General features: G+C 49.5%; 1 protein-coding gene across 16 annotated transcripts in view; it reads left to right on the forward strand.

Annotated features, from left to right (window-relative positions):
- The window catches only part of FRMPD3 (FERM and PDZ domain containing 3), a 126,604-nt gene that overhangs the window by 31,324 nt on the left and 76,078 nt on the right, over nt 1-19,202 (forward strand). For 6 of the 16 annotated variants that reach the window (XM_070258162.1, XM_070258144.1, XM_070258156.1 and 3 more), the window contains exon 1: nt 17,212-17,472. The exons of 7 other annotated variants lie outside the window; for them this stretch is intronic. The gene's annotated coding sequence lies outside the window, so the exon portion shown is untranslated. Of the gene's footprint in view, nt 1-17,211; nt 17,473-19,202 lie in introns of those variants that run through there. 3 more of the 16 variants (XM_023634296.2, XM_070258161.1, XM_070258160.1) reach the window with 2 other exon arrangements.

Raw genomic sequence — 19,202 nt, forward strand, 5'->3', positions numbered from 1 at the left:
GAGGCCCAGCAAGCCGGGGTCCTTTAGGGAATACATAGACCAGGGCAAGTCCAGCTCCGAATGGATACCAGACAGGGAGCCAAGCTTTGTAGAGTCCAGCAATAGTCCCTCTGCTGCCTCTCAGGGAATAGAAGCTGCAGGTTTTCCCAGTGCCTGCTTCCCCACCACCCTCCACCTCTCACTTCTCGTAGCTCAGTCCACTCCCCAGAGGTGGGTGCAAATCCCAAAGGATATGGTTAGCTAATTGGGAAGATCTGGTCATGCCAAGATATGACGATTATGAAGAGGAGGGAAGCCCAGATCAGTTTACTCTCAGTCAGAAATGTCTGCTTTCTGGTTCTTTGAACTCTCTTGGAAAGAACCACACACCCTGGAAGAATGTTCCTATTTAGTCATGCCAGTGGGCTAAGCCAACCAAGTGATTTGGTGAGGGGGAAGGAGAGGGGAAGGCGCCCTGGAATGGAAGAGCGCGTGCCGTGGAGCTTGGGTTCCTCTGCTGGTGAGGCACTTCTTCTTCAGGAACCTGGTTTAGGACTGGGCGGGGGGGGATGAGGGGAGATCCTTACAGGGGCCCGGCTTCGGGAACTTATCAGTTGGGGTTTTCTTTAGGAGAGGGGGCAGATGAAGGGGGCAAGGGGAAAGGCTGAGGCAGAGGAAAGAGTTCCCAAACAAGTATCTCCCAGCCTCTGAAAAGGATTCTGGGCCAAATTAAATCTTTCGTCCTGTTGAGATGTAGTGGCTGTTGAAATTTTGTTCAGTAATGTTAAAAAGTATGCAGGTTTCTTCCTGGGTTTAATTAGTTTACTAGATTTTAAAAAGCACCCTAGTTTTGTATTCAATAAGAAAGGAATCTGAGTTCTGCCAAGGAAGCGTTCAGCAAATTAACAGGTTTCATTCTGATTTCGAGTTTGCAGTATGCTCAATTCAAGCTCCTGCCTCTGAGTAAGTTATCCCGGGGAATGGGAGCTGTGACCACTGCCCACTGGTATCCTCTGGGACCTGAGGCTCTTTGAAGCCCCGCCTTATCTCAGGCTATTACCCACTGTGTGGGCACGAGCGAGCAGAGGAAGGGAGGGGTACAGGGGAAAGAGAACGGCTCCTTCTTGGTTCCATCCTGCCTAATGTTTTTCCCACTAAAGAGCACTCATTTGTCACATTTAGCTTCAGGAGGTGTGACAGGATGATCCATCCCTCAGGCCTGGGCCTATAAAAACCAGAGAATTGGCACCCGCAATTTGCCATTCTCTGCCTTTGTCTTCTCTGGCTGCGGCTAAGCTGCTGCTAAAGTGCTGACTCCCACCTTGTCCATGATGGAGTGAGCTTTTAACAGGGGAGCTTGGCCTGTGAAGCTTACTCGATTCAGAGCTGTGTAAAACCCTGGAGGGGTAAAGAGCTAGAACGGGCAGTGGAGAAGTGGGGAGGAATACGCTGGCACTGGTGGCTGCATCTGAGAAGAGCCCCATGAAGCTGAGGTATGCCTGGACCTTTCCTGGGTGTCATCGCCAGTCACCCCCGAAGAAGGGGCCCAGCTTTTCCAGACATTTCTCAGATGTGGATCTCCAGTAATCAGCTCATGGGTAGCCATCTACCCATATGGTGCGCCTTGAGAACCTCTACAGGTCCCTTCCACCACAAAATATATTCTCTGTGCTCTGCCAACATCCCTGAAATTATCGCCATGAGTCAAGGCATTGTCCTCCGAAGGCCCTTGTTAAAATGTACAATTCGTTTTGTCTGAGAAAAGTTTTCATATATTGGATTCATTAGCTTTTACCTGTCAAAAGCAGGTTCACAAAGAAATGGGATCCAGGGCAAATAATGCTTGATGGGAAGGGAAGAGAGGATGTGTTTGCAACAAGATGAAGCATAATGGGCTGGTTGAGTCGGGAGTCAAAATTGCTAGGACAGGGAGGGAGGACTGGACAGCCAAGGGGGGAATCAGACAACTGGCATCAGTTGTCCCTGTCATCAGGGTGTCCACGTGGTCTCCCCTGCCCTGCAGATATGGAGATAAGATTCGTTCCAGATGCATGTCCTCCCAGACCTCTGCATTCCCTGGGCAGGCCTCCCTTCTCCTCGTCCTCCAATCCAGGCTGCACGCCCCTGGTCCTTCTGGAAGAGTTCCATCTGGACCGGTGGTTCTAAACCTTGGCTGCTTGTTCAGAATCACTTCGGGAGCTTTTAGAAGCATGATGCCAGGCCCCCACCCCGGATTAATTATATTCGAATCTCTGTGGGGAGACCCTAGGGGCATCTCAGGGTTTTAAAACTCCCTCAGGTGATTCTAATCTGCAGCCAGCACAAACAATTTAACATGTAAAGTTAGGAATTCTGGCCCTAAGGGGTCCTTGGTCATTTTTCCAGTCAGGCTCTAGCCTCCCATCATGTTCCCCAGTTTCCCTCTCTCTCCCCCATCTACTCCTCTCCCCTCTGCTCCCCCACAACCCCAGAGTTCTGTTCATTTTCACCACCCAGCGCTATGCTCTCTCCTCCGTTGCCTTGGCTCCTGCCTACCCATGCTGTCAAGGCGAGCAGCTTATCAAAATCTTTTCCTAAAGATGGTCCCAGTTCTCTCCTTAAGAGGGATTCTGGTGCCAGCTGGTGAGATGATTGAAATTTCACCCCACATCCACGTGGTTCTCACAAGGACCCTGGATGGCCTCATCGTTATATCTCCACTGGCTCCAAGAACCATCACAGACGCATGCTCTGCTATTTCCACTCAAAGAAGCAGGGCCCACATCTTGCAGGGGAGGCCCAAAGTTGGCAAAGCATTTGGAGAGTGACTGTCTGTGTATCCACTTGAGGGAGTCTTTGTGTACTTGTGGGTGTCTACCCTTATGGCTAATATTCAAATTTGGCCCATTTGCAGACAGACAGGACTTTCCCAAGTGCAGAGAAAAATGTCCTTGATTCATGACCTAAAAAAAATGTATAGATACTATTGCTACAAAACTACTTTGACATGAAATGTGATGTTTTATTCAGTGGCTATTTACTGGGCACCACCCTATGTCAGCCACTGGGTAGGTGTTTTAGATTTGATGGTGACCCAAACCTGTGTGCCTGGTACTTGCGGTCTAGTGGGTTTTAGTAATCTCTTTTTTGAACTCCTTTTCTTGAACTAAAAGGCACTATTTTAAAAAGAGCCAGAACGCTTTAAGCTCTGAGTCAGGAATTTCTCTGCCTTGGAAATTCTCCTCAGCAAACAGGTAGGCTTCTGTATACGGGCCTGCACACATTATTTCCCTTTTGTGTGTGTGAGAGCACCTTGACTCCTGAAACTATGCTTCCTAGAACTCTCCCAAGGTTTCCAACACTGGATCATTAGCCAGCTGGCTAACAGTTATCGGTGCTTACAGTGTGCCAGACACTGGGCTTGCTACTTCACATGCATCATCTCATTCCATCCTCAAGACAGTGAGTTACATAGAATTACTGTCCCCGTTTACAACTGGGAAAACTGTTGACTGACTTCGGTAGCAGAGTCAGGATTCAAACCCGGGACTCTCTGAACCCAGAGACTTTCAAAGCTCTCCACCTCTTGATGCCAACCGCCAAAGCAGGGCTGAGGGAAGGCAAGCTCCTCATCATCAATAACAACATCATCGCTGTCATCATTGTCATGGTCATTGTCATCCTGTCATCATATCAGTGATCATTTGTCAGGCACTTTCTTTGTGCCAAGCAACTGCACTAAATGCTTTTAGTAATAATAAAAAAGAATAAACTAATAGCAGTTAGCAGTTATTGAATTCCTATTATGTGTCAGGCATTGTCCTAACCATGTGGTCGGGATCACCCTGAGCATTGCTCACCAAGGTCCTATGAGATAGAGCCTATTCTTAACTTTAGAGAGGAGAAAACCGAGGGTTAGACAGGCTAATTTACCTCATGATCTCGCAGCTAATGAGTAGCAGAGCTGGGGTGTGGCCCGTATCTGACTCCAGACCCGGGACTCCCATGCTGTACTGCCTCCCACATCAGGGGTGCCCATCTCTCTCTTTTTTCCAGTTTGGGAGCACTGTGTGCCACTGGCTTCTGATAATTGAAGTGCTCTCTTGGACGCATCTGGATAGGGGCTGGAGTGAAGGGCCACCATGGATGTGAGCAGATGCCCTCCTACATAAACTGACAACCTAGACCCTTCCCATCTGGCCGTCAATGCCATGAGAATGAGAAATCTGCTCAGAATGGGCATCCTAGCCAAACAATTTGTACAGCAGAATTTTGGGAAAATACGTAGCTGAAACCTGTACAGGCAGAGGCCGGGTAAATTAGATGCCTTTTCGTATTTTCTTCCTCCTCATTCTATACAGTCAGATTTTTTAGGGTATATATTCTCTCTTCATTGCTCTCCCAGGACACCCTGCCCAGTAGCATCTCTTTCTGATGCCTCTTTCTTCCTCCTCGCCCCAACTAACCTCTGAGTCCGTTACCTCCTCTCTACTTTCAGTGTCATTTGCTCATCATCTCATTTCAGGCCTCTTTCAAAAATGCCTGCTCGTCTCTGCTCCAAATCTCTTCACTTTTCCCTGCTTTCATTTCAGCTCAAGCCACATTAAGGTTGTAAAGTACTTTGGAAAGTGGTGAGTATGGCAGGTTGGTAAATAGTTTTATGGTATTTTGCTGTCGTTGAGCTTGGAGTCTGAAAACCAACAGCAATTCACAGGTTTGGCATACTTTTTTCTCTTCAGGGCTATTAACTAGCCCTAGATGAGGTCTATATCCATGACCCAAAAATGTATACTTCTCAGATGATGCGAAGTCACTCCAGGTAGAGTAGTATTAACTTGAGCAGCACTTCCCAAATTGGCTTCCACAGTACCCTGCGTGTGAGGGATTAATAGATACCATGGGGAGAAAAAGGTTTCTGGGTACAAATGAGTTTGACAAATGCTGGGTTAGATAAGCTAAACTTTACTAAAGGATTTCACAGAGTCCTTAACATACTAATGAGAATCGTGAATCTCCAAGAGGACATTTAGAGCCTTGCCATCCAAAGTATGGTCTGAGGATTGGCAGTGTAGGCATCACTCAGGAGCTTACTGGAAATGCAAAATCTCCGGCCTCCACCCCAGACTTTCGCAGTCAGAATCTGTGTTGTAATGGGATCCTCAGGTGATTTGTATGCACATTAAATTTTGAGAAGCGCTGATATAGAGTACCTGACATTTCTCGAACTTTTTTGTCCATGAACCCCTCTACGGAACCTCTCATGGGACTAGAGTTCCCTGCAGCATACTTTGGGGAAGTACCAGGGCTAGAGAGCCCTTCATAGGAATTTCCCATTGTCCAGAGACTCCACAGAAAGACATCAGCCAAAGCAACATTTTGAAATTGGGGGGCTGGCTCATTATACATTACCCAAAACCTCACTTTACAGAAGTTTCAAGTCTTCTGAATCTTGTGTTACCAAAAAGTCTTCCCATACTCCTCCTGCCCCCAATTAACTCATTTCCTGGGGCATTTTTAAGCAGTGCCACTCTGCTTCTTCGTCTGCTCTCTGTCCCAGATCAACCTGTTCTTTTCTTAAATCCAGCAGCTTCTCCAGAGTACGAGAGCTCAGGATGCGAGTCTGTAAAGAATGTTGCATGGTCCCCTGCTGTAGAACATTAGAAAGGCAATTTTATGGAAGCTGGGCAACTTTTCAGTCTGGTGTGTTCTGTTCAGTTAAGCTGTCGTTGTTTTTCTTTTAGGCCTTTAAGCTATTGTGCCAAACATAAAATAACGCTAGCTATTTTGTCTTCAGATCTTGCAACTCATTTGGGGGCATTGTTAATATTTTATAAGAAAATTCTCATTTTTTTCCATTCCCTTTTGTGATTTTCAAATGTGTTGCTGCATTGCATTCATAAACGTGATTTTTATTAAGTCTCAGGGCCCCACTTTTTTCTCCTCGGAGAAACACATCTCCAATTTTATGTTAAAAGTTAAGTAGGCTTTGATATGTGAAAATTTGACTTGCAGGAAACTTGTCCAGGATGAAGCCATTCTGTACAGTAAGGTGCCGACATGCTCATGCTGTGCTTAGGACATGGGCAAAGTTCTCAGAAAGACTTCTTGGAGGTTGTCACCAAGCACCTTCCCAAGGACCACTCTATGGCTGGCCAGGATTGTCTTTTCAGAGTGCAGGAAGAGGAGGTGACATGAGCAGCAGGATGATACTTAGAGATGTGTGAAAGTGAAAAAGATACATGCCATTAGGCCCCTTGGGCTGGAGGTGCTGCCAACCCCAGAGGTTGCCCACTCTGGGTTTGGAACCATGATTCTGACCTCTCCCACACTCCCAGCGGAACAGAAGCAACAGAGTAAAGAGAGAAGAGACTATGGAAACACCTCCTCATGCTGGATCAGAAGATTCAAGGCTACGTTTGAATTTCCCACCTGCTTAATGATGCTGGCAATGCTACTGTTCAGAGCCCCACCATTTTAAAGCTAAATGCAAACCCACCTGCAAAAGGTAACCATTGATGCCAATGGTTCCTAACCTTTCTAAGTCTCAATACCCATTTGTAATGTTAAAAATTTAGGACACGCTCCATGATAGTGATTCTACTTGCATTTTTTTCTCTCTACTGACCACCCACAATTGCTGTATTCAAGAATTTTCCTTGTAAGAAGTCCATAGGCCTTTCAGGGGACCCAAGGCACACAGATTGCTCTCTATTGTTCATACCTGTCTGTGAATGAATACCAGCAGCTAGCATTTCTTGAGCATTTACTATGTGCCAGGCCCTGGGCTCAGCATTTTACATGCATTACCTCATTTAATCCTCCCAATACCTTATTATCTCCACTTTAAAAATAATGAAATTGAGGCTCAGAGAAGTAGGTGACTTATCCAAAGAAAGTTACACAGCTAGTAAGAGGCGGAACCGGGAGGAAGCCCAGATATGTGGGACCCTCAAGTTGTGCTCTTTATTCCCCAGGCTGGGGGACTGGATTTGCTGGCAGAGAGCACTAGAGAGGCCCCAAATTCTGGGGTGGGGGTGGGCGCACATGGAGGAGGAGGAGGCAAAAGGAAGGACTAGAAAGGGGTTGAAGAGTGACAGACACAAGTGTTTGCCTCATAGTTTTGTCTAGAGCTAGCCCTGCAAGCCAACCAAGGTTAAGGTGGCCCTCATAGGCCTCTTGGAGGTCTAATGACAGACTCCACTCCTGAATCCACCTCTGCACACACAGCCATTCATGTACATTCTCACAGACAAACTGTTGCGGCAACGCTGGCCTCCTTCACAGTCCTTGGTCACTCCAGGCCCATTCCATCCCCTGGCCTTTGCATGTGCTGTTCTTTGTGCCTGACAGGCTCTTCCCTGAGATAGCTACAGGGCTCGCTCCCTCCCTTCCTTCAGGTCTTTGCTTAGTTGTCACCTTCTCATTGAGACCTTCCCTGACCACACTATTTAGCCACTCATCCCCAATTCCTTGCTTCATTTTCTCCAAAGCACTTATCATTCTCTAAATATCATATAATTTTCTCTGTTTGTTGTTTATTGTCACTAGAATGCAAGCTCCATGAGGACAGAAATTTTTATCTATTTTGTTCATTGCAGTATCCCCAGTGTCTAGAACAGTGTATGGCAGGTGGTAGGAGCTCAATAAATGTGTGTTTAATGAATGATTGAATATGCAGATACCTTTAGACGTGGATCCCCACCCCTGTCATACCAGCAGAGACACACAGGTCCTTTGAGATAAAACAGAAGGTGAACAGATAAGAGAATGAGTGTCTTCATGGGTGAGAGGACATGGGGTGGGAGGACTCTACAGGCAAAATGCCATGGTTCTCAATCCGGCTAAAGCCAAGGACCCATATTCTGGACCCCTCTTGACAGAAATTTTACTCTTCGTATCCACTGACTGAGAAACACATAATGACCCCAAACTAATGTGAATGTATGATATTTTTAAATGAATTTTGTTAATCATTGTGACGTCTGCCTAACATTTGGAAAATAATGGTACATATATGTGTGGGATGTTTTAGGATAGTGCTTAAATGCCTAGTCTCTGGCATCTGTCAGCCGGGGCTTGCTTTGCAGCATTGCACTATATTACCTGTGTGATCTTGAGCAAGTTCCTTGAACCTTGGCCTCAGCGTCCTCTTCTGCAAAACGGGGCTAATCATAGTATCAAGTTCACGGGGTTGTTATGTAGATTCAATGAGATATCGCATGTCAAGTTCATGGAAGGTGTCTGGCATGTAGTAAATGCTCCTCAAATGGGAACTGTTCTCACCCTCATCCTCATCGTCATTATTATGATGGTGGATTATTGGCTGACATATCCACAGTCAATGCCTCAAAGTGTATGGATGTGCGACCCTCTTGCAGTACACTGCAGCCCCCAGGGTCCTGGGCCCACAGTTCGGGGGGCCAGTGTGGTGGACACTAAGTGTTGTTGGCAATCAAAAAAGAGGGGTTGGTAGCTGGGTGAATACGGGCATGGGCATGGTGAGAAGGGGAAGATAGACAAAAGGGAGAGTGGTCACAGGTGTCATCTTGGAATAGTGGCTCAATGTACGCATTCAGAGAGGAAGCCAGCAGCTGCATAAGAGGTCTTCCAACACTCTGAAATCCTGACTTGGTTAAGGTTGCTCAGGAAGACAGATAAAGATAGTTATTACCCAAGGTCCCTGGTGTAAGTTTCAAGTGTTTTGTCACCTCTGTGTGTTAGCTCTTTGAGAGTAGTGAGGCTGTTCTGATCATCACCCTGTCTGGCCTTGCATTCCAGAGAATTCTGAGTTCCAGATGGTAGCTCATTAGCGGCAGGTTGGGTCTGGGTGACTTGGGTAGTTTCTTTCCAGTATTTCCCAGCTCACTACTTACCCGCAAATGGGGGCTCCAGAAAGTTGTTTTCAAGACAATCTGTGGGGCTACAGGACAAACAGCAACCAGCTGAGGTCCTAGGGAGAGCTGAGCTGGAAGCAGCAGTGAGTAGCTAGTGGACAAGGATACTCTCCTCCATGGCACCTCATTACTGTGCCCTGTGGAGCAGGAAGCACTGGGCTGATTAACCAGGGGGTTCAGTGAGCCCTGGCGGTTTAAGAGATCAAACAAGAAGGAGGTCAAAGATGGAGCTCTGTGTGTGTGTGGAGAGAGGGGGAGAATGGCCACCTCCTGAGGCTAAACATTATCAGATAGGAAGCATTCCACCCTTGGAGAGAGCATGCAAGCTGTGCCCATAGGCTGATTGATTTGATGAGGGAGTTGAGTACATTCTGATTTTTTGCTCAAAATGGGAAATAGAACCAATTAAACTTCACTTTCCCAGGGAAGAAAAAGGGAACCCCAGCATTCAGATTTATTTTAGGAAGCTGATCTTTCTGGAAAGACAAAAAACTCCAATGGCACTTGGCAGCATGCCACAAGGAGCCTTCTTCTTCCTCACCTTCAGGTAGAAAGCTCAAACTCTTGTGCAAGTCAGGAATTTTTGTCCTCAAACAAAGGATCTTAAAAAGATAGTTCTGTCAGTCCTATGCAAATTGCCTGGGGCCCCTTCTCCATTTCTCCTGGAAGTCTTGACTCCATGCTTATCACCATGCAAGTGGCCCATTTGTAACTGTCCAGTCCCTTTCTGAGCCTGACGGGGAGTTCTGCTCTGGGGTTTTATTTGCGTAGACAAATGCAGACTGGCATCTGTCAGCTTAGCACGTCAAGCCAAGGAGCTAGAGCAGCAACGGGCAACCTTCTGGGCAAATACGCTGGATATTGGATTAAAAAATGACAGTGTCAAATTGGGGCTAATTTGCATAGGCTTATCAGGTTAATTACTACAATGTCTCCAGGAACTTGAAAATCCTTGAATTCTTATGCAACCAGAATGCTCAAAGTCTGTTGCTATGAAACTTGCAGTGTAAATTACCATGAATACCATTAATCTGTTCACTAGGAGGTTAATTTGCAATTTGTTGGCAAATCACATGTGGGTCTTATAGCAAGAGTGTGGGTGGTGTTTTTGTGCCAACGTGTGGTCCCGCCTCTGTCTCTGGATATGTGTGTGTGTCTGCGTACTTGTGCGCCCGAATATGTGGCATTGGGATTGGAACTCTACGGGAGTTCACATCCTGGGTTTTCCCACTGCTCCCCAGATCTCACCTGGCTCTTCTGGCACATCCTGGATCCTAGGGCATGTGTTCTCATGGTTGGAGGACTGCTGTGCTGAGCAGTCCTCGGCCCAGTGCCAGCTTACGAGGCATTAGCTCTTCCTGAGACAGGATCACAAAGCTGTCTGTTAATGCTTTAGAATCATCTGGCATTTCTAAAAGATGCTCTTTCCAGTTAATGGCTCTCAGGTTGTTTTTGCACACTGGCAGGTTGCTCCTGGCAAAGGAACTCAGGTTGTCTAGAGGAAACGGGGCAGGGAAGTTGCATTGGGATAGGAGATGGTGACAAGGACCACACTGGGTGGGGGTTGGGAGAAGGAAGACTGCTGACAGGGCTGGGGGGCTTCCGTGGCTGCTCTGTGTTATTGTTAATGGAAGATGGCAGGGTCAATGATACAAATCTCACTCCAGCTGTATTAGCCTACTCTCCAACAAAAGACAGGTACTTACAACAAAGTGAGAAAAATCCCCTCCTGAGTTAGGGGATAGGCTGTAGGGTGTGACTGAGGGGGCATTGGAACCCCACTAATACAGAAATAGATCCCCAGCTAGCCTCCCTGGTCTGGAAATCGCCTTTGGACAGAGGTATTGGAGAATCAAATATGTTGTCTAGGAGGGAAGACCTAGTGTACTATCATTATCATTATGTCCATTTCATAGATAAGGGCCAGGAAGCTAGAGTAGACAATTGGCCCTAGGAGGTATGGCTCAGTCATCTTTTGCTGCTGGGGTCCTCTGGGGACCCCGTTCTTCTTTCCTAACTCCCAGCCTGCCTCTATGGGCCAGAGGACACCCATAGTTCCAGACAACTATTAGTGCCCTCCCAAACTGGTGCCCCACCTTGCTGCTCCCCAAGTTAAAGAGGTAGTGGAGAGGAATGGAGTGGAGGGATCATAAGCTCAGATGACTACAGGGCCAGACCCAAGGGAGTAAATGTATTCACTAGGGCAAGATCAGATGTATGCCCAAGAAATGTTTCATTCTCCTCTTTATCATTCTTTTAATAAAAACAGCAACACAACAGTACAAGAACAATATTAAATGGCAGCTGACACTTGGCCCCATGTTGAGTGTACAGAAGGAGTGGTGGGGACTGGGGTGACCTGGAGAGCCCATCCCTCATCCAAAAGGGGCACTCCTCATCCAGGTGATCATTTTCAGGTAGGACTTTAAAGGCCCAGGGTTGCCAGATAGGATTTTTCAAGAGAAGCCAGAAATCTGGATTCTTATATGGAATGTGAGGATTTTTATATGTTAGCAATGAATTAAAAAATTTTTGAAAACACTGTGCAGGCCGAACAAAACACACTCACTTAGTAGCTGGGTGACCTTTGGGCAAGTAACGTAACATCTTGAGCCTCAGTTTTCTCAGATGTAAAATAGGAATAATACTAATACAGCCATGCGTCGCTTACAACAGGGATACGTCTGAGAAATGTGTCGTTAGGTGATTTTGTCATCATGTGAACATCACAGAGTATATTTACACAAACCTAGATGGTATAGCCTACTACACACCTGGGCTATAAGGTACTAATCTTATGGAACTACTGTCGTGTATGTGGTCCCTCCATCCCCCTGAGGAAACGTCGTTGTGTGGCTCATGACTCTACCTACTTCGGAGAGTGAGTATGAGGATTAAATGAGGTAATATAACTGAAATGCCTGCCACATAGTAAGTGCTTAATACATGATAGCTATTCAGATGATTATTCTTCCTAGGAGTTCCAGTCTCTTACCTAAGGAGCATCTCTTTATAGGTGATTGACCTGAAAGTCTCTACCCTTCACCTCGAGAGAGACCCCGTGCCTTACTCAGAGGAATCCAGCTCCACCCTTGCAGGCAGAAGATGCTAAAGATAGACTTACACAGCAACTGGCCAATATGGGTATATGGGACAGGGGTGTGTTTCTTTCTTTATACCCCTGCACACAGCAAACTCAGTGCTGACCAGTTTACAAGCCAGTCCAGGGCTGGGGAGGGGCTAAGGAGGCCTAAAGAATGATTTCCTTCAGGCAGAAAGGGAGAAACTGAGGCAGGGAAGCTAGACCATAGTTCACATTCCAGTCTACCTTCAGTTTTTGCTGGGGACGCCTAAGCTTTTTAAGAAAGCTCTTGGCTGCTAAGGCTGTTACGCTCTCATCTCTTATTTTTACATCTTCCTTTCAAGCAGTGGTTCTCACCCCCGGGTGCACATTAGAGTCACCTGGCAGCTTTTAAAAACTACTGATGCAAGGGCCTGACCCTCAGAGGTGCTATGACCCCTCACAAATTCATAAGCAAAATTGCAAATGGGTGTGTGTGCATACGGACACTTTTCTGGGGACTTGGTTAGGGCCTCTAAAGGCAGTGCCCAAGATGAATGACATAAGCATGTGGGGTATCATAGGAAAGAGCCGTGGTTCTAGGCCTGCTCGGCCATCTCACAGTATCTCTTCATGCAGGTAGGCCTTCTCACCACTCTGAGCCCTGGGTACCTCTCCAGTCCCACAGGGATCAGCATTCATGCCCACTTTGTTTCCTCGGGTGGTTGTGAGGCTGTACTGAACTACTAAAGCATGTACAAGAAAGGGCTTTGCAAAAGCCCAACCCCCTCTCCACGGGAGAGGGCCTGTTGTTACAAGGTTAAGGAGGGTGTGGGTGGGGAGGTAACAGAGGCAGCAGGGAGCAGCACTACACATCGAGAAAAGGCCATGCGCGTTAACAAAGCAGCTCACAAATGAGAGCAAATTAATACAGGGCCCAGCGAGAACAGAACATTCGCACTGCAGGGGCGAAGCACCCATTGGAGCAGCTAGGCCTTGGCAGGGAGAAGGAAGTAGAATAGCAGAGGGAGGGGAGACAGGGGCCAAGTGGGCAGAGTTTTCAATGCTAGGAAGGCTTGCTCTGGCTAAGAGCAGAAGGGAAGAGGTCAGCCACGAAAGAGGAAAAGAAAATGGTGGCAGGCACCACAGGTGGGCCTGGGGAGCAAACAGGAGCACGTGACAGCCCTTGTTGGGGGACCGGGAGGAACCAGTGAGGGGTACAGAATCAGTGCCCTGTTCAGGTAATAGCGGAAGTGAGTGCCCCTCCAACTTCAACACATTTGACTTCACCCTCTGGCAGCAGGATCCAGACCGCAGGGCAAAGGGTCACCAGGGCAGCTGCTACTAACCACAGAGCAAGCCCCCCACCCATTGCTGCCTTCTTTTTCTTCTTTCGGTGAAACCCCACCAGGGCCTGCCTGACTCAGAGGCAGGGAGTGGGGCTTACCTCAATTCAGAAAGCCCTTGACAAATCTTCACGGAGAAATGGCCTGGGAAGAGGGAGGGACGTTGAACTAGAGTGGAATCCTAGACTGGGGTGATATTAAAAATATTTTATTGCTGGTATGACTCGGGCATTGACCAGGCAGAATGAACAGCCCCTAGAACTAGAGCAGTGTTCTGGAGGGCCCCTACTGGGCTGGGCATTAACCCTTTAGCTGCTGGATTCGAAGGAGGTGGGGACAGTTGGATGGCACACAGGGGGGCTTGGGAAAGCAGCTGTTTACAATCACTAAGGCAGGAATGTGCGATGGTGGTGCAAGTGTTCACACTGGTGGAATGTCAGCCCTGTGAGCCCTGATCCTGTGGCAGCTGGAATCAGTCCTGGGGGCATAGGGCATTCACAGGCACAGAGTTACCACTGGGAATCTGAGGGGTTGCTCCCTAGCAAACATGGGTCAGACACTGGCTACCTTGTTGAATAGCATCGCCAGGCTCATGCCCATAGTGCCAACCCTTTGTCCCCCTCTAACTCCCATGCATACATAGTGCCATGCCCAGTGTCCCCAAATGGGGGCCCACTCTGGAGGGATCAGTCTATTTCAGTGCCAGATAGCCTACAATTTGAGCCTGTTAGAACGGGAAGGGACTCTGGAAGTGAGCTAAGCCAGTGCTCTCTTTTGACATATGGGGAAACTGATGCCTAGAAAGGGAAAGTATAGGGCATTATACATCTAATTAGTGCCAAAGCTGGGATGAGCAGCAAGGTGTCCCTGCTCCCAGCCTGGTGTACTTTCTATTGCTTTCTTTGCTATTATTCCAAGTCTTCATTATAGTCGAAGGAAAATGCCAGAATATCCTCAGGGCCAGCCTTACACATAGGTAAACATGATGTGATCAAATATGTCTCCTCAATTGCCTGTCATTGTGCCTGAAATTTCACCACCAGTGATTCATTCCTTTGGATCTTGAAGCTTTCTGGTCTTTCAGGGGGATATAGATGGGGGATTTATTGACAATCACTGAGAGAAAGGCTTTTGCAAATTGGACTCAGGTTATACAGCTGGGGGAGAGCAGCAGCAGCTGGCCCATGGAAGAAGACGCAGGCTGAGGTAAGCATAGGAACTCAGCGTAAGGCTCTGAATCCAGGGCTCAGGCCACCCTGAGGGGACAAGGAAAGAATTTGGATACACCCACACCCAATGCTTCCGTCACGCCCTGGCTTGGGCGCTCGGGAAGCATTTTCCCCAGGAGACTGTACTGTGACCCGGGAGGCCTGAATCACTGCTGTGTGGCCCACGCTGGGGAGAAAGGGCGGGAGAGTGAAGGATAACATCAGGCTGTCTGGAGTGGCCGCGGGGGCACTTTATTAAGAAGAGCAGCCTGGGCGAGATGGATGTGACAAGGGAATCTATGAAGACATTGAGAGGAGCCTCAGCCACAAGAGGGATGGGCTCTGAGACTGCCAAGGGAGGCTGGCTATGGAGTCTGTCTGTTGTGCACCTCCCCCCATGGACCTGCTGGTTGAAGGTACCCTGGCCCAACACTGGGCTCCTTTCTGTCGCTGTCCCTAACTCCCATTCTAGTTCAGCTCCAGAGCTGTGCAGTGCAGCGCTGGGTTTGGCCGGCCATGGTGTCCAGGCTCCTGAGCCATCCCTGTCCCACGTCGGTGCTAGCATTTTTATATTGAAGGGGCTTAAGGGTGACAATCTGGTGGGAAGGGGGAGAGGCAGATTTACCTACAACTGTTTGCCTGGCCAGACCTTGTGTTTCCTTAGAGTGTGTATTTATTTGAGGTAGCAGAGGGTAGGGGAGAGTGCTTCTGGAAATGTGGGAATTTGCCTTGAAGCTGCGTTTGCATAACAAGCATAGTATTATAATTTAGCCTGTAGATCTGTTTAGGAGGGCTTGCAGGGGTGGGTTGAGCAAGCTGAAAACTCCCCCACAGGCTCCACTAGTTCTGTTGTAGATCTTAGCTAGCCAGGCTGAACCCAGAACCCCTAGGTTCCAAAAGAGAGAACATCCACCCTCAAGGCCACCTTCTGCTGTCTGACATGAACCCTGTGCTTCCTGAAGGGGGTGTCTCTGGAGGCCTCAAGTGGTTTCTACTCAGACACTTGCAGTCCTGGGCTCAGGTGGGTTCGAGTTGAGGGCAGGGTGCTGCTGTTGCTGGGAAATTAGGGACCCAAAGCCCAGACTGCCCTGTTGGTTCCACTCAAGTCCCTCAAACAATCTCCCCAGCTTAAGGCCAGGTCATCACTAACCCGGATGTCATGGGCGCTGCCGTGAGAACACGGTATTTCACAGAGCAGAGACTCCTGCTCAGGTGCGGGATCAGTGATTTGGGAAAGATGGAATTCAGTGCAATCAATTTGGGAGAGTCAGCCAGGATTTGTTTTAAGCTTTGCTTCCCCGCAGCCCCCTCCCACCCTGGAGACAGACTAATCTCTGACATTTGTCTAGTGGCTTTATACTTTTCAAAGCTCCTTCACATCTATTATCTCCACTGAGCCTCGCACACACCCCCATGAAGTAGGACGGGAAGGTGTTATTATCCCTGTTTGACCAAGAAGAAAACCGAGGTCCCAAAAGGATACATGACTCATCCAGGGTCACATAGCTATTTAGTCAAAGAACTAGGACTTAAAATGTGTTCCCTAACTTGCAACCCTGTGTGCTTTCCACCTCCCGTGGAGACTCCCTCACAGAACCGTGGAGGTGCTCAGCACCTAGCACGGTGCCTGGCTCAAAGGAGATGCTAATAAATATTTGCTAAAAGAATGACTGAATGGTTAAGCAGGGGCAAGGCAGGGAGGAAGACAAGTTCTAAAACTGCTCTTTCTTTTTGTGACTAGAAGAGAAGGGAAGGAATACTGTATTATTTCATCATTTGGACCAGAAAGGAAGAAGTGAAAGATCTTTCCCATTTCACAGATGTCATTGCCGAGGCAGGGTGATTGGCATAACTCCCATAGAGAAGCAACAGGGTTTCAGCTCCTGACAAGGCTGCCGTCCGTTCATGCTTTAAAGAGTGGGTGCTGTGGGCCCTCACTCCAGTACCAGGAAGGAGTCAGAATCAGCCTGTAGGAAGAGCACCCTCTCCAGCTATCCCTGCAAGCCCCTTCTCCACCCATGTCCCCACCAGTGGCTCCCCGAGGTTCTGCCGTGGCATCGGTGTCTGAGAACACTGGCTGCCTGCTCCTTTAGGGGCTTCTGCACCCCCACCTATGACCCTTCTAGCATAATCCAGACCTCACAGGCTCGGTGCCTGTCTCCTGGATCTCACCTGGATCAAGACTATCTCCTATTCCACTTTCTGTCTCCTGCAAGGCCTGGCATAGAGTCGGCGAGGTAAAGAGGGATGGCCACTCCCTGGCTCTAGGCACTGCAGTCAGGATGCCGCCTCCCACGGCCCCCACCTCCACCTCCACCAGCAAACTGACCTAAAGTTGCCACTTGTCCCTAGTCCTGTCAGAAAAATGGGGAAACAGGAGGGGGAGACAGGGGTATTCAAATGTTGCTTTGCAGTAGCACAGAGTGACATTTGAGGCAAGCAGTGGCGAATTTGAGCTCCCTCTGGTTTCGAATCTTGGCCCCACCACCACTTATTAGGAGCTCATGTATTTGGCGCTGTTTGCTTTGCTCCCCTGAGGCTTGGTTTTGTTCTCTGGACAATGAAGAGGATGCTGGCATGAAATGGATGTAAAGCACAGGGCCCGGCACTTAGTCGGTGCTCACCCAGGGGCAGCTGGCTTATCCGCCCGGCGCTGTACTTCGAGCCTCCCTCCCCGCTCCCCCGCGGGGCCGTCCAGTGAGGGGGGGCCCCGCCGCGGCGGACTGCGGGCGGCGGCGAGGCAGCAGACGCCGTGTTTACCAGCTGCCTCGCTAGTTCGCCGCCTCAGCCCAGCGCGGCTCTGGGGCCGAGCCAGTTGCCTCCTTCTTTAAGATTCTGGTCACAGCAGGGGCTGGGTTTCTAAGGCAGGCGTGATCTTTCTCTTTCCACAGACGCCGCCGCCGCTACCGTCGGCGCTGGGCACAGGCAGGGGCAGCGCGAGGGGCCACGGCCGAGGGTGCCCGGCGGGGCGGCCGCCCAGCCCCGGCCCCGAGAGGGCCCCGACAGTAAGTACCGCGCTCCCGGCAGCCGGGTTGGGGCTCGCCTGGGAAAGGGCCAGAAAGCGGGGTGTCTAGCCGGTGGAGCTGGGGTCTCTGGGGTTGCAGGGTCGGCAGCCGAGTGCTGGGGTCCTCGCCGGCCCCTCAAAGTGACTCCGGGAGGCACTGGCACGGGCTCCTGGTCCTGGGTGCGCGCCCGCTCGGCACCCGCAGTCGTTGGACGGAGTTGGCGCGGCGGGAGCCACATCCCTCCACCCCCACCCGCCACCCCGAGCCCCCAAGGAGCCGATCGGGTCGTCAGCAGCCCACGGCCCCCTTCGCAGCATCGCCCGCGAGGAAACTGGAAGACAGGATGCGCGGGGCTGAGGTTTTGGACGCCCATGAAAAAGTGGCGGCTTGAGCGGGAAGTTTTTGCTGGAGCTGGGGGAGGGCGTGGGGGGAGAGGGGAGAGAAGGAGCCAGGAGGTTGAGAAGCTCGGAGGGCAGCCGCGCGCAAGAGTTGGGGGTGGGGTGGGGGCTGGGGGAGCAGGGGCGACCCCTCCAGGGGCTCCGGCCCCGACCCCCTGCGGCTGCCCGGGGCTCCTGCAGCCCCAAAGCTCCATCCCCGGCTGGAAGCCCCCTATCCGAAGTGCGGGGTCGGGGGGAGTGCTTCTGGGCGCCCTGCACCCAGGGCCTCGGCTTCCCCAGGGCCGGGGCATCCTGGCTGGCCTGCCCTCCCGTGGCCTCAGTGTTCACAGAGCATCGTGGCGCTGAGAAACAAGAAACCTTGGCAGGTGGGAGTATGCAGGCGCATACCTTTCTTTTCTTGAGCTGTGTAGAATTCAAGCGGGGGGGGGGGGGGGGGGGGGGTCTGAGGTCACGAAGGTGAGTTTATCCTAAGTCACTTAGTCTCCTTCTTAGAGAAGACCCAGATCTCCCTTCTGCTCCTCCGTCCCAAGTCACTCATCTTTGCCTAGAGTACTGGTGATCCCAGTAGCTACTATTCCTGTGTGCCAAGCATTGTGCTAAGCTGTTTATGTAGTAAGAAGAATTCATGTACGATAAGGACAGTAGCTGGCATTCACTCAGCGTTTTGTGTGTGCCAGGCGCAGTTTTAAGTGCTTTACATGTGTTACCATATTTAATCTTTGCAACAGCCCTGTGAGGTAGAGTCTGATATGATCCCCATGTTACAGATGAGGAAATTGAGATGGTGGAAATTGAGAGGTGGACAAGCCCAAGGTCCCACAACTAGTGAGAAGCAGAGCTGGGATTCCCACTGGTCTTGCTTCAGCACCCCCACTGTTAACCACTAGAAATATGATGAGAAGGTGGCTTTAATGAAGTAGTAAAAGAGTTTCTTTTCCCCACGGCAAAGCATATGTATTCTGTAGATCTGAAGTGAGGGCCCAAGTTCCAAAGAGATTTGAACCAATTTTCAAATCACCCCTAGTATATTCTGTGGAGAAAGGCGAACCAAGTGGGCTATAACAGGACAACAGATCCTATCAGTAGGTGCCTACACAAAACATTGATCATTGCTAATAGCCATTACTGATTGAGCACTTACTTTGTATATTTAATCTTCTTGTAGGCACTTTGAAGTAGGTACTATCATGAGCCCTGTTTATAGATGAGGGAACTGAGGCTCAAGAGGTTAAGTAACCTGCTACAGAGTTGGAATTCCAGCCCAGATCCACTGCCTCCAAAGCCCAGGTTGCAACTAACCTTTGGCAGATTTGTTCAAGAGGCAGAGGTTCC

This window comes from Equus caballus, chromosome X, assembly GCF_041296265.1.
Source record: "Equus caballus isolate H_3958 breed thoroughbred chromosome X, TB-T2T, whole genome shotgun sequence".
NCBI classification, from domain to species: Eukaryota; Metazoa; Chordata; class Mammalia; order Perissodactyla; family Equidae; genus Equus; species Equus caballus.